Source organism: Mustela putorius, unplaced genomic scaffold (assembly GCF_011764305.1).
Source record: "Mustela putorius furo isolate JIRA1106 unplaced genomic scaffold, ASM1176430v1.1 tig00003863_pilon_pilon_pilon, whole genome shotgun sequence".
Lineage (NCBI taxonomy): Eukaryota > Metazoa > Chordata > Mammalia > Carnivora > Mustelidae > Mustela > Mustela putorius.
Window position 1 is genome coordinate 9187991 of NW_025422015.1, and position 12325 is coordinate 9200315.

At 34.0% G+C, this 12325-nt stretch overlaps 1 protein-coding gene and 1 pseudogene across 2 annotated transcripts in view; one reads left to right on the plus strand and one right to left on the minus strand.

The window, feature by feature from the left end:
* Window positions 1-12325, minus strand: part of GRM1 (glutamate metabotropic receptor 1) — a 409697-nt gene that overhangs the window by 159998 nt on the left and 237374 nt on the right. The window lies entirely within an intron of this gene.
* Window positions 10136-10527, plus strand: LOC106005804 (annotated as a pseudogene).

Genomic DNA, 12325 nt, shown 5'->3' on the forward strand with positions numbered 1-12325 from the left:
CAGGCTTTAGGCCAAACAGCCCTGGCAATCTCTCTGGATATCCTCAACTGGATATCACTAGAGCTTTACTTTAAAAAAAAAAAAAAAAAAAAGATAAAATATTAAAAACTCAGCAGTTAGGAGAAACCGTAAGTATGATCTTCCCCAAAATGGTGTTTATGAAGCTGAGTATGTGGGATCAATTTCCATGTGGATTAGGCCAATTCAGTTTCTCCTGGACCAAGACTGACTAGGAAGTTCAGATGTCACATAGGAGGAAGGGGAGGAGGGAGGTGGAAGAATGGGAAACTTCAAAGGGTTAGCAGTAACTCCTGCTCTGTATCTACAGGGAAGATGCCCTTCAGTGATAGATTTTTCTCCGCCTTTGCTTTGGAATTCTTTCCCACAAAACTTAATTGGGGCGGGGGGGGCAGGGGGAATCATTGAAAAGCAACATTTCTTTCCAATATTGCTCTTAAAATATTGACATAGAAAGTTCTTCTGCCAGTAGCAAATAGACAAAGTTTTAATGAAGGACTTAAAGGCACTGAACCAGATAAAAATGCTTACTGAGTTCTGCGTTGCTTCATTTTATTTTTAAAATATCTTATATGCCAAGCATGTCTTTGGGGGGGTGAAATAAAAGAAAGGAAAAGGAAAAAGAAAATGTTGCATCCTGAATCTCTTTTTAGGAAAACAATTTTAATAAGTGCCTCTCTCTCTCTCTCTTTTTTTTTTTTTCCTGAATTCTTGAAATCAAAAAACTTTTTTCCTGTTCAGGAAAAAGTTCATCCGCCTAAAATGTAATTTTTCCAGCTAGCATATTCTTCTGACAGATGAAAATATAAATCTTTAATTTACCATATGCAAAGAATATATAAATTTAGGCTTTGTCAATGCCATTTTGTATCTGAATTCCATGAAAATTGATTTTCTACCATTTTTTTGATTCATATCTAAACCGGTAACTTTTCTCCATTACATTGTTAGAAGTGAGTTGGACAGTTAGGTAGTCAGGGCTGGGGTCCACAATGAGAAAATATGGAGTCAAGACAGCTAAAATAAGACAGTACCAACACCCTGTTTTGCAGCATAGACAGGGACCACCCTAGCATTCTGCTTTACAGCCTTTACAGCCTTTACATTCTGCAAAATGCCTTAAAATAAGACAACTAACCACAAAGTGTCTGTTACTATCATAGGCAAGGGGCAGTTAAGACATAAGCCCCCAGATGTCAGCAAAAAAGACCATCAGCCCATTAACTTTAACTTAATAGGTAGACAGAAACGTGACCAAAGCCCTGATTGGCAAGACTCAGCACATTCTGATTGCTTATGATAGTTCGGCAAAAGAGCTCATAAAAACCCCTAAACTTGGAAACCCCAAGGGCCTCCCTCCCATCCTGAACTTTGTATTGAGCTTTTGCTCAATAAACTTTGCTTTTCTGCCCACCACTCTTCATCTAGTCCACAGCTTCATTCTTCAAAGTGCCATGACTAAGAACTACAGGCACCAAGAACAGAGAATTCCTGCAACATTATTTCATTTAATCCAGTTTGGCAAATATTTCTTGGGCACAAGCTTTCTCCTGGATTTGAGTTCCCTCACCATTCTGGTAATTGTCCTCTGAAATATGACGTTGGTTCCAGATTTCTTTATCTGCAAAGTGTGTGTGCATTCCATGACCCCCATTGTCTCTTTCAGTTTTAAATTCTATGTCAACTCAAAGATTGTTGTGATTACATGAATAGGAGGCATAAACTCACTTTGAAACTATAAAAGGACATGTATATATGACTTAGAGACATGCAAAATCATGCATTGATGCTTATATTTTTATGAATTGGTAACTTAGGGGATCTACCTTGATATCCATTTCAGAATGGGGGCAGCATTTACCTATGGGTCAACTGATAGAATCATAATGTCAACATTTACTTAATTTGCATGTACGCATTTCACGTGGCCTGCTTTAGAAGGAGTCTGGGTGGTAGAAAAGAAGTTCTTTCCTTAAGGGATACACGCTTGTTTTTTTTTCCTGTACTTATTAATCTTAAATATCTTTTATAAGAAAAAAGTTAATTAGTATTCTAATGAACCTTTTGCACAAATGATGGCATATTTCTTGTCTGTTATTTATTGCCCTCTCAAACATTGCAGAGTACCTTTATTAATGTCCATTTGAAAATGGCTGCGGGCTACACTGGCTGGGGAAGTCCGCAACAGACCTGTTTTCCATATCTCCATTTCAGCTATTTGTCAAGTGGCTACCTCAGAATGAGATGAATGTTACGTTTATTTTTGCACCACAGCCTCGCTGTGGATAAAAATTTAATGCAATTTGTATGGTGATAAATGTACTGTTATTATGAAATGTGATTTTTTTAAAATGATATGCAACACAATAAGTCAACTATTTGTGAATTAATGCAGACATTCACTTGGAACTAAACAGAAAATAAAATAAGTCATGGTCAGGCTGCATTTTAATTGGTATTAGAAAACTTTCAGAGTTACTAATAAAAAATTTTTCTTTAGAAAATGATAAAATTGCAGATACCAAATATAAAAATGCATTTTTAAGAAATTTGCTTTTTACATTTCCTCTTGTAAAAGAAATCATTATACCAATATTGCATAGTGGCTAACATCAATGGCTCTTAAATCCGTCTGTTTAAGTTGAAATCTGTACTGCTATAGTGCTATTCCTTAGCTTACTTCTCTGTGCCTCATAGGTTAATTAAATGGTGCCTTTAAAGCACTCACTGTAGAACATGCCCTCAACAAGATCTAATTGTGAATTATCTCCATGTTGCTCATTTAGAAAAACAATACAAGAAAGATACCTACATACCTATTCATCTTAGCAAGTATGTAGCACATTTTTTGTAATGGTTCTAAAGTGAATATGAACTTGTACTCCTTAGCAGAGCAATTCTGGCTTTATTTTCTTTATTATTTTCCAGCTTTATTAAAGTATAATTAACCAAAAAAATTGTATATATTTAAAGTATGGCATTTGATACTTTGAAATACGTATACATCAAGAAATAATCACCACAGTCGAGCAAAGCTTCTTTTGTGTGGTGAGAACATTTTATGACCTATTTGCTAGCAAACATCAAGTATATATATCAGCATTGTTAATTATATCTTAATTATAGTCACATTACTATACATTAAATCTCCAGAACTTATTCATCTTTCGGAACTGGAAATTTGTATCCCTTGACCAATACCTCCCCCTGTCCTTTCTCTAGCCCCTGACAATCCCCATTAAAACAGAAAAGAGTAAAAGTTAAATTTTTCTAACAAAATTTTATAAAAAATTATAGCCTTTTACTCACGTAGGTATTTGATAAATCCTTGCTAAATGTAATTATAACCTAGATCATGATGTTCGAAAGAATATACATTAAGTATTCTACTCTGATGAATTATGATTGTGTCTGATTTGTATTAGTTGTTTTCAAGTATATTTGTTTAAAATTCATTCAAAAATTAGCTTCTTTCCTAAAAAATACTGGGAACATCTAACAAAACCCAATGATCAGACTATGATACCTATGACTCAAATGATCTCATGATGGCATAAATAGAATGTTGATAGTGTTTTCTGAGAAAATTTTTAAATTCAGAACAATGGTTTTAATGAGGAATATCTGATGTCTTCCTATATCATTGGGATAGCCATTAGAGAAGTATAAACAATACCCATAAGTATTCTAGTAAGTCCATGTTGATTACTTAAATATCATAAAATAATAATTATCATGTAACGAGCATTCTGTTTCCAACATTGTACCAGGAGATAGAGAGGAAGAAAGACAAATGGATAATCACTTCATCACATCATTCTGATCTCACGCTTCTGTTTCATAGAAAATACGATCCACTGCTTTACTGAGAATTTATTTTAATATAATAGTTTAAGCAACAAATGTTTTTATTTCCAGTAGATCTAAAATATAACTGATATGTGGTCTGGACCGGATACTGATACTGTAGCCTGATCATGTTATGGCAGTTAAAGAAATTCAAAATCCACTTAGCATATAACAATCCACTGCCTTAAAGGACAGGGCTTGGTGCTGGGTATACGGAGAAAAGGAGAACCTGGGATCAGTGTCCCCAGGAGCTTAAAACTGGAATAGCAAGGTAGGGCAAAGACACACATACACATAAATTATACAAGACAGAATATCATTAGTTATGAGAAAGGAAAGAAAATTCTTTCTTTGGGGAAGAAAAGTCATAACCATGTTACACAGGGAAAAGAATCTCAAAGGCTTAATTAGGAGGCAGTTTGTGAGCTAAGCCTTGGTAGGATGATTTTAATAGACTTTTTAAAATATTAATCTCTACAACAGAATTTCATTTATCCCACTATTCAATATATATTTATTGGGCATCTTCTGTTAAGTAGGTGGTTGTCATTGAGGATACAAATATGAATAAGTATTTGTTATCAGGAAATGCAAGAGAGATAAATAAGTAAACAGATCATAATACAATGTAGCCAGTGAAGATGATGAAGTACTTACACCACCTGGGAAAAGGAAGAACTGAAGATTAAGAAAGCCTTTGCTTCTCAAGGGGAGGGGCCTGGGTGGCTCAGTCATCATGACCTTCGGCTCAGGTCATGATCTCAGGGTTCTGGAATCGAGCCCCACATTGGGCTCCCTGCTCAGCAGGAAGCCTGCTTCTCCTTCTCCCATTCCCTCTGCTTGTGTTCCCTCTCTCACTTTGTCTCTCTCTGTCAAATAAATAAAATGATAAAATATTTTTTAAAAAAGTCTTTTGGGGAAGAAGTGATGAATAAGCCAACTTTTGTTAAGACAAGTAGATATTATAGAACTCAGTCAGGGGAAGTTCTGGGAGATGGTAATGGATTTAGTCATCAAAAACTGTAAGTTACTTATACCTCACCAAGTAAAAAACTCTTGAGCTAAGAGAAAACATAAAAAATCTTAAGAAATGTTGTTAGTTTCATGTGACTGGAAAGCATAGTGGTTAGTGAAAGTGGTCAAAGAAGGTGTGAATTGTAAGAATGGGTCAGGCATGAGCAGAGTTGTGTTTTAATAAGATCCCTCTAGAAGCAGAAGAAGAATGAATTGTTGGAAGAGGTTATTATGTTGTGAGATTAGCATAAGGAAAACAAGTTACAAAGAAAGATCAATACAGATGAGAACTGATAAGGTTCTTTACTAGGTCAGTGGGGATATGGTTGGAAACAAATAAATGACTGCAGAGGCATGAAAGGAGTTCCAGTGGAACCTGGTGATTAGGTGTTGGTAGCGACGTAAAAAAAAAAGTCAATAATGGTGGCTAGTCCGTTCTGATTGAATGATTAATGCCATTTGCTGGGACTAAAAAAAAGAAGTGCATTCAAGAGGAATAATAAATTTATAACCTTGCAAACTAAAAAACATCTTGTCTATTAGAAAAATATAGCACCAAAATAAAAGTAAATTTCAGATTTATAGGTTTATTTTATTACTCATCTGTACCTAATCTATGGCTTAAAATAAAGCATGGAATATATGATATAGACCTGATCAGTCCTTTTTTTTTTTTTTTAAAGATTTTATTTATTTATTTGACAGAAAGAGAGATCACAAGTAGGCTGGGGGGTGGGGGGAAGCAGGCTCCCTGCTGAGCAGAGAGCCTGATGTGGGGCTTGATCCCAGGACCCTGAGGTCATGACCTGAGCCGCAGGCAGAGGCTTAACCAGCTAAGCTAGCCAGGTGCCCCAGTAATCAGTCTTATAAGGATATTAATGAAGGCATAAAGCCAGGAATGAAGACCCAAATGAGGCAGTAATCACCATCTATGTGAGGTACTACAAGAATATATGGGTATGAATAAAATCCCCATAAGATTGGGTTTAACAAAAAAAAGACACAAAATATTTGAAAAGAGTCAAGGAAGGAGACTTTATTAACTGAGTGCCAAGAGGGAGGAGAATCAGGGTACTAATGTGCTCAAGAAAGAGTTTAAAGAAGGACAAGTAGTCCAAATGCTATGGAGAGGTCAAACAAGATGAACACTGAAAATGTTTCCTTAGATTTAGCTACAAAGAGCCCGCTAGTATTTATGTTTATCTTTGAAAATTCAAAAATAATACTACAAATTATTTGTGGGTCCATACACATGTAATAAAAGTACAAGAGCATTGTCAGGAAATCCCTTACCAACTCTCAGATATAGACTAATTCAAGGGCAGAACAGCAGCATTGCTCCTCTCCATGCAACCATTTGCACTATATTTTACAAAAATAGTGCCCTAGGAGGTGAGCTACATAATGATCCAGCTCTGGGGAAATAGCAACTGAACTAGCAATTAGTAAGGGAAATAGGCTTCAAATATATCTGTAGCTTTAAAACAACTGGAAGCAAAACGACAATATATTAACATTTGTTAAATATGACTGGTGGTTACATGACTACTTGTTACATTATTCCCTGTACTATCTATATATTTGAAATATTTAAATAATTCTTTAAAAAGGCATTTTAACATTTGCCTGGCTTCTCCCAACTTTGCCTCATGTGTTTTTCCCCTTTGCTGATTTGCTCTGTATCTTTTCACTGTAAAAAAAATTATAGCCATGAGGGCCTCTACATACTGAGTGCTGTGAGTACTCCTAGCAAATCATTGAACTTGGAGATGGTCTCTAGAATATTCTGACTCAGCTAGGTTCAGTGCACCTTCAACTGAAAAAGTCTCTGAGGGAATTTGAAGATATGCAGCCTGAGCTAACAAGTCTACTGGCAGCCAGCAAGAAAAAGCAGATCCCTAGCTCCTGGTACAGACTCTTCAAGTTCATTGATAAGATGCTGCCATTGACCAGTAGCATTAAAAGTCCAGTGAGTCTTGATTAATTTGATTCCAGTATACCTCAGCTTAGTGATTCCAGACCATAAAACAAGGATACTAAAGGACAACTAACATATTTTTGAGAAAGTTGTATAGGGCCTTTTAACAGACATGGAGCATCTGATCAGATGAAAAAACTGATATGCATACTCAATTTATCTTCTCAACCTGTTATAGATTTTGAATTCAGACACATCTAAGAACAAACCCCAAATCGATCACTAATCTTTTATATTTACAGCATCTTTGAAAGTGACTTAACATCTGAGTTTCAGCTTGCTCATCTGTGATATGACTTGCCAATAGTCTTAGATAACAGGTAAAAAATGGCACAGAATTTTATATATAATAAGCACTCAACAAATACTGTTCATACATGATTTTGCATGTATCATAGTACACTGTATCTTCTGCATTCTGAGTTAAGAAGGCAAAAGAGCAGGCAGTGGTCAAAATTTCAAGGCACTAATCAAGACCAAAGATGTTTCTGAGAACTCAAGAGTAGGAAAAAATGAACAGGAAAGTAAGTCTTGAGAGACTTTGGAAACTACAGTTTGAATCACCTCATAAACCATGTTAAGCATGAAAAGTACACACACATACACACACGCACACAAGCCTTATACTCCATGACAAAAAGTGATTTATATAACCATTATTCACTGAATCTAATACCCAACAGAAACTATAGTTCAAAATAAAACATTAAATAAAATAAATACATAAACATAAATAAATAAAAATAAAAGTAAAACTTGGAAATTTCTTAAATATTTGCTCACTTCAGCTGGAATTTCATATTTACTAACATATATGGTATTTTTAAAGTTAACTCTAATATACATTATTTTTTAAAATCACACTGAGGTCTTAATTTCATTTAAAGTTAAATTCCTTTGGATTAAAAATGCTATTTAAAAACTATCCTCTAACCATTATACTGTGTGGTAAGAATCTTACTCTTATTCTTCGTGGCTAGGCTGCATCTTTTAATGAAATCAAAATTATGATAGAACTGTTGCTAAAATTCTATTACTTGAGTGATACAATATAAAAGTATCGCATTCCAAAACTGGATTACCTAATGAATTGAGAGTATTGAATATGCCTATCTAATTTGCCCCATCAGTAAGTAAAATTTCCAAGCCATCTAGTCTTTAAAATGAATACATTTCCTCTTTTAATAATGGCCATCTCTAAATATCAGGGAGTACAGCAAATGCTTAGTTGTAGCATTATACTTTTCAAGACAATGATATTTATTTAGCAAAAATTGAATTCTGTGATTTACTAGAATTAAATCACTACTTACGAACAGGAACAATATTAATATACAGTTTTCATTAAGATGCTAATTTATTTAACATTACTTATCTCTTTAGTGAGTACACATTCTATAAAAAAACAGAATCCTGAAGTAATGTAATTGCCAAATATTCCCTGCAGTATAAGAATTGCACACATTCTTTCAAATTGATTTGTAATGGCATTACAGCAAAAGGCTAAGAACTCATGCATTAGCCTACTTTTTTTTTTTCTTATGAGAAAATTAAAGATACAGGTATAAATGAAAGACTTGATATTTCTACAACTGTGTACTTGTTTTTTGTGAAAATAGATTAAAATAGCCTAGCCATTTTGTTATTTTTATCCCTAAAATCATGTAGAAATTTTAGTCATTGCAATACAAAAGAAATCAAGATGCAAAAGGTTATGGTGCTCTCATACAGACAGACATAGAAAATACTGTGTTAAAGCAATAAATAAATGTATGCTTCTGTGCATGGTAAGATAAGGATCTAATTTGGAGTCTTTCTAAATTGCTCTTTATTAGCACACTGTAGAATGATGTCAAACTAAAGGCTTCTGTACAGCAAAAGAAACCATCACCAAGTGAAAAGGCAACAAATGAAATAAGAAAAAATATTTGGAAATTATGTGATAAGGGGTTAATATCCAAAATCTATAAGAAACACATATAGCTCAAGAGCAAAAAAACAGTCTTATTAAACAATGGGCAGTGAAGCCAAATAGTTCATTTTTCCAAAGACATACAAATGGCAAATGATTACATGAAAATATGCAATATCACTAATCATCAGGAAAATGCAAATCAAGCCCACAATGGAGATCACCTTACACTTGTTAGAATGACTGCTTTGGAAAGACAAGAAACAAAAGTATCAGTGAGTGTGAAGGAAAGGGAACTCTTGTACACTGTTTGTGGAATGTAAATTGGTGCAGCTACTTTGTAAAATCTGAAGGTGGAAAGGTAGAAAGGTGAAGGTAGAAAAACTGAAGGTAGAGCTACCATATGAATCAGCAATCTTAGTTCTATGTATACATTCAAAGGAAAGGAAATCAGTACCTCAAAGAGATATCTGTGCTCTCATGTTCACTGCAGCATTATTCACAATAGCCAATACGTATAAACAACCCAAATACCTGACCATGGATGAATAAGGAAGATGTGATATAAATAGATAGATAGATAGATACAGATATAGATAAAGATACACACACCTACACACATATATATATATATATACAAATATTATTCAGCCATAAAAAAGGACATATATTTGCAAAAGCATGGATGGACCTTGAGGGCATTATGCTAAGTAAAATAAGCCAGACAGAGGAAGATAAATACTGTATGATCTCACTTATATGTGGAATCGTTAAAACACACACACACATAACACACAACTCATAGAAACAGAAAGTAGAAGAGTAGTTCCCACGGGTTTGGGTGTGGGGAAATGGGAAAATGTTGGTTAAAGGGGACAAACTTCCAGTTATAAGATGAATATGTTTTGGAACTCTAGTGTATAGCACAGTGATTATACCTAACAATATTATATTATATACTTGAAAGAAAGAATTGGTAATTATGTGAGGTGACAGAAGTGTTAACTAACCATACTGTTGTAATCATTTCACAATATATCAGTGTATCAGATCAACATGTTGTATGCCTTAAATTTATACAATGATATATGTTGAGTTATATCTCACCAAAATGAAAAAAAGTAAATAAAATTTTTGCTTACACATTCACTCAATAAATAATTTCTATTTGGTAATTGCCTTTTAATGTCATTTGCCAATATCTGTTTCATATTTGTTACAACATTACAGTGTGTGTATGTGTGTGTGTGTATACCCATACACATATATGTTTGTGTATATATGTCTGTATATATAGACAGAGTCTACTATGTATGTTGAGAATATATTCCTTGTTTATTGTTTTCTTTAAAATTTGGCCCACCATGGCCACCATTCAGCAGCAGGGAGGAAGATGGCGCTTAGTGAAGAACAAAGGTCCTGATGAATACATAAAGGAAGTAGGAATGGGAATGGCTCTGTGAAAAGTAGGTGTGATGGACAACCAGACTGTATCATCTCTTCTGATGGGAAAAACCTCATCATAAAAACTGAGAACACTTCGAAAACAACACAATTTTCATGTAATCTGGGAGAGAAGTTTGAAGAAATTACAGCAGATGGCAGAAAAACTTAGACTGTCTACAACTTCACAAAGAGCACATTGGTTTAACATCAGGAATGGGATGGGAAAGAAAAAAAATTGGAAGATAGAAAATTATTGGTGGAATGTGTCATTAATATCTTCTCTTGTACTTGGGTCTTTGAAAAAAGCTGAGTAAAAATTCCATCATCATTTTGGACAGGAATTAGCTGTGAGGATGAGCAAGCTCAATTCAACGTGCAATTCTCCATAGTGGTTTTGTTTTGTTTTGTTTTGTTTTGTTTACTGTGTTCACTTACTTTTAACACAAACAATTGTTTGGTTAGTAACTAAATGTTATTGTGCTAAAAAAATTAAAGAATCAAATTTGGTCTATAATAACTTCTATAGGCAAAAGATATATAAAGAACCAATTTTTAAATACTTTCCTTTTTGATTCATTCCATTACCTTGAAATATTTATCTATATCATCTTTCAGTATACTGTTGATATAATATATACAATGTAAATTATAAATAGATACAGACAAACACATATATGGTTTTTTAATCTGTCTAAAATGTATTTGGTTTATGCTGTGAGATAAAAATTTAATGACTATAAAATCTAGTCAGATGGAGGATATATTTCTAAAACTTTTCAGCAGGTTTTTAATGTCTTAAATGAAAATGTTTATCTCTTGCTTTCACGTGAAGGGCAACATCTTGGCTGGTCATAGGTAACATACCATTTTCCTCAAAATTCCGTGAACACTTTAAAATTTTCTTCTATCATAAAAATCTGAAGCTAGCCCAAAGTTTATACTCTTGTGGTCAGTTTTTGTTTGTTTCTATTTTCTTTTCTGATCCTGGCTAGGTGATTCATAAGAATATTTTATACTTTTGAAGTTTATAAATGTTACAAGGATGTGTCTAGATGTCTCTTTTCTTATTAATTTTATCTGAAGAATGGCACGCCCTTCAATGAGTCTTTCCTTTGTAACTGAAGACATTTTTCAATTGTGCTGTAAATAATTACTTGTATTCTAACAGCCTTGGCCTCTCTCATGAGAATGCCTGCCTGTAATTCTTAGTTTGCATTTCCTTCCTATTTTCTCCCATATCTATAGAATGCTTTCTCATTACTTTTATTTATTTCTTTTCTCTCTGTATTTTGGGAAACAATCATAAGCCTATCCCCCCAAAATGTGATTAAATGAAATCACATTTGCCAATAGTTTTCAATACTGGCTTTTTTATTTGAATCACTTGTGAAATTTTATAGTAGTAGTAATAATAATAAAGATGGCGAGGCTTAGGGCTATGACATTGCACAATTCATGAGACATTCTATTCTCTGTTGGTAGTGATTGCTGGAGTTGTGCAGTGATGTGGAACTGCCTAAGTCCCACTCTAGACCGATTAAATCAGAATATGGATGTGGCATAAAGTGTTGATGTTTAAAATTTTTTCTCCAGTTGATACTAGTGTGAGGCCATGATTAGGAAGATAGGGAGCCAATGGCATATGCATACGGCTTAGGGCATGTTCTGAAATATACAGTGCTCAGTACATGTTAAACATCCATAGCTTCAGCATCTGCATATGCATCATCATTTAATTATCCTCAGTATCAATTTAATTCTTTAGCAGAGATTTTAATCTACTTTTACTATTTCTTTCTTTCTTTTTTTTTTTTTTTGATTCCTTCCTTATTCAGTGTCTGTCTGCCTCATGTTCTCATCTTTTGGCGCTCTGTCCTTGTTTCGTGAAGACCATGCCTTGTTTATCCTATCAAGTGTGTCAAGAATTTTTCTAAACTTATTTTCTAATTAGATGCTATTTTCAAAAGTAAGAGCTCTATCCAGGCTCAGTTTTGCTAATGGACAAGATGTATGGCTTGGTCCCATAGATTGCTAAGAATGTCTCATCAAGTATCCAGCTGGAATGTGAACCAGCATGCACAGATTCTCAAGCATTATTCTATTGAGTT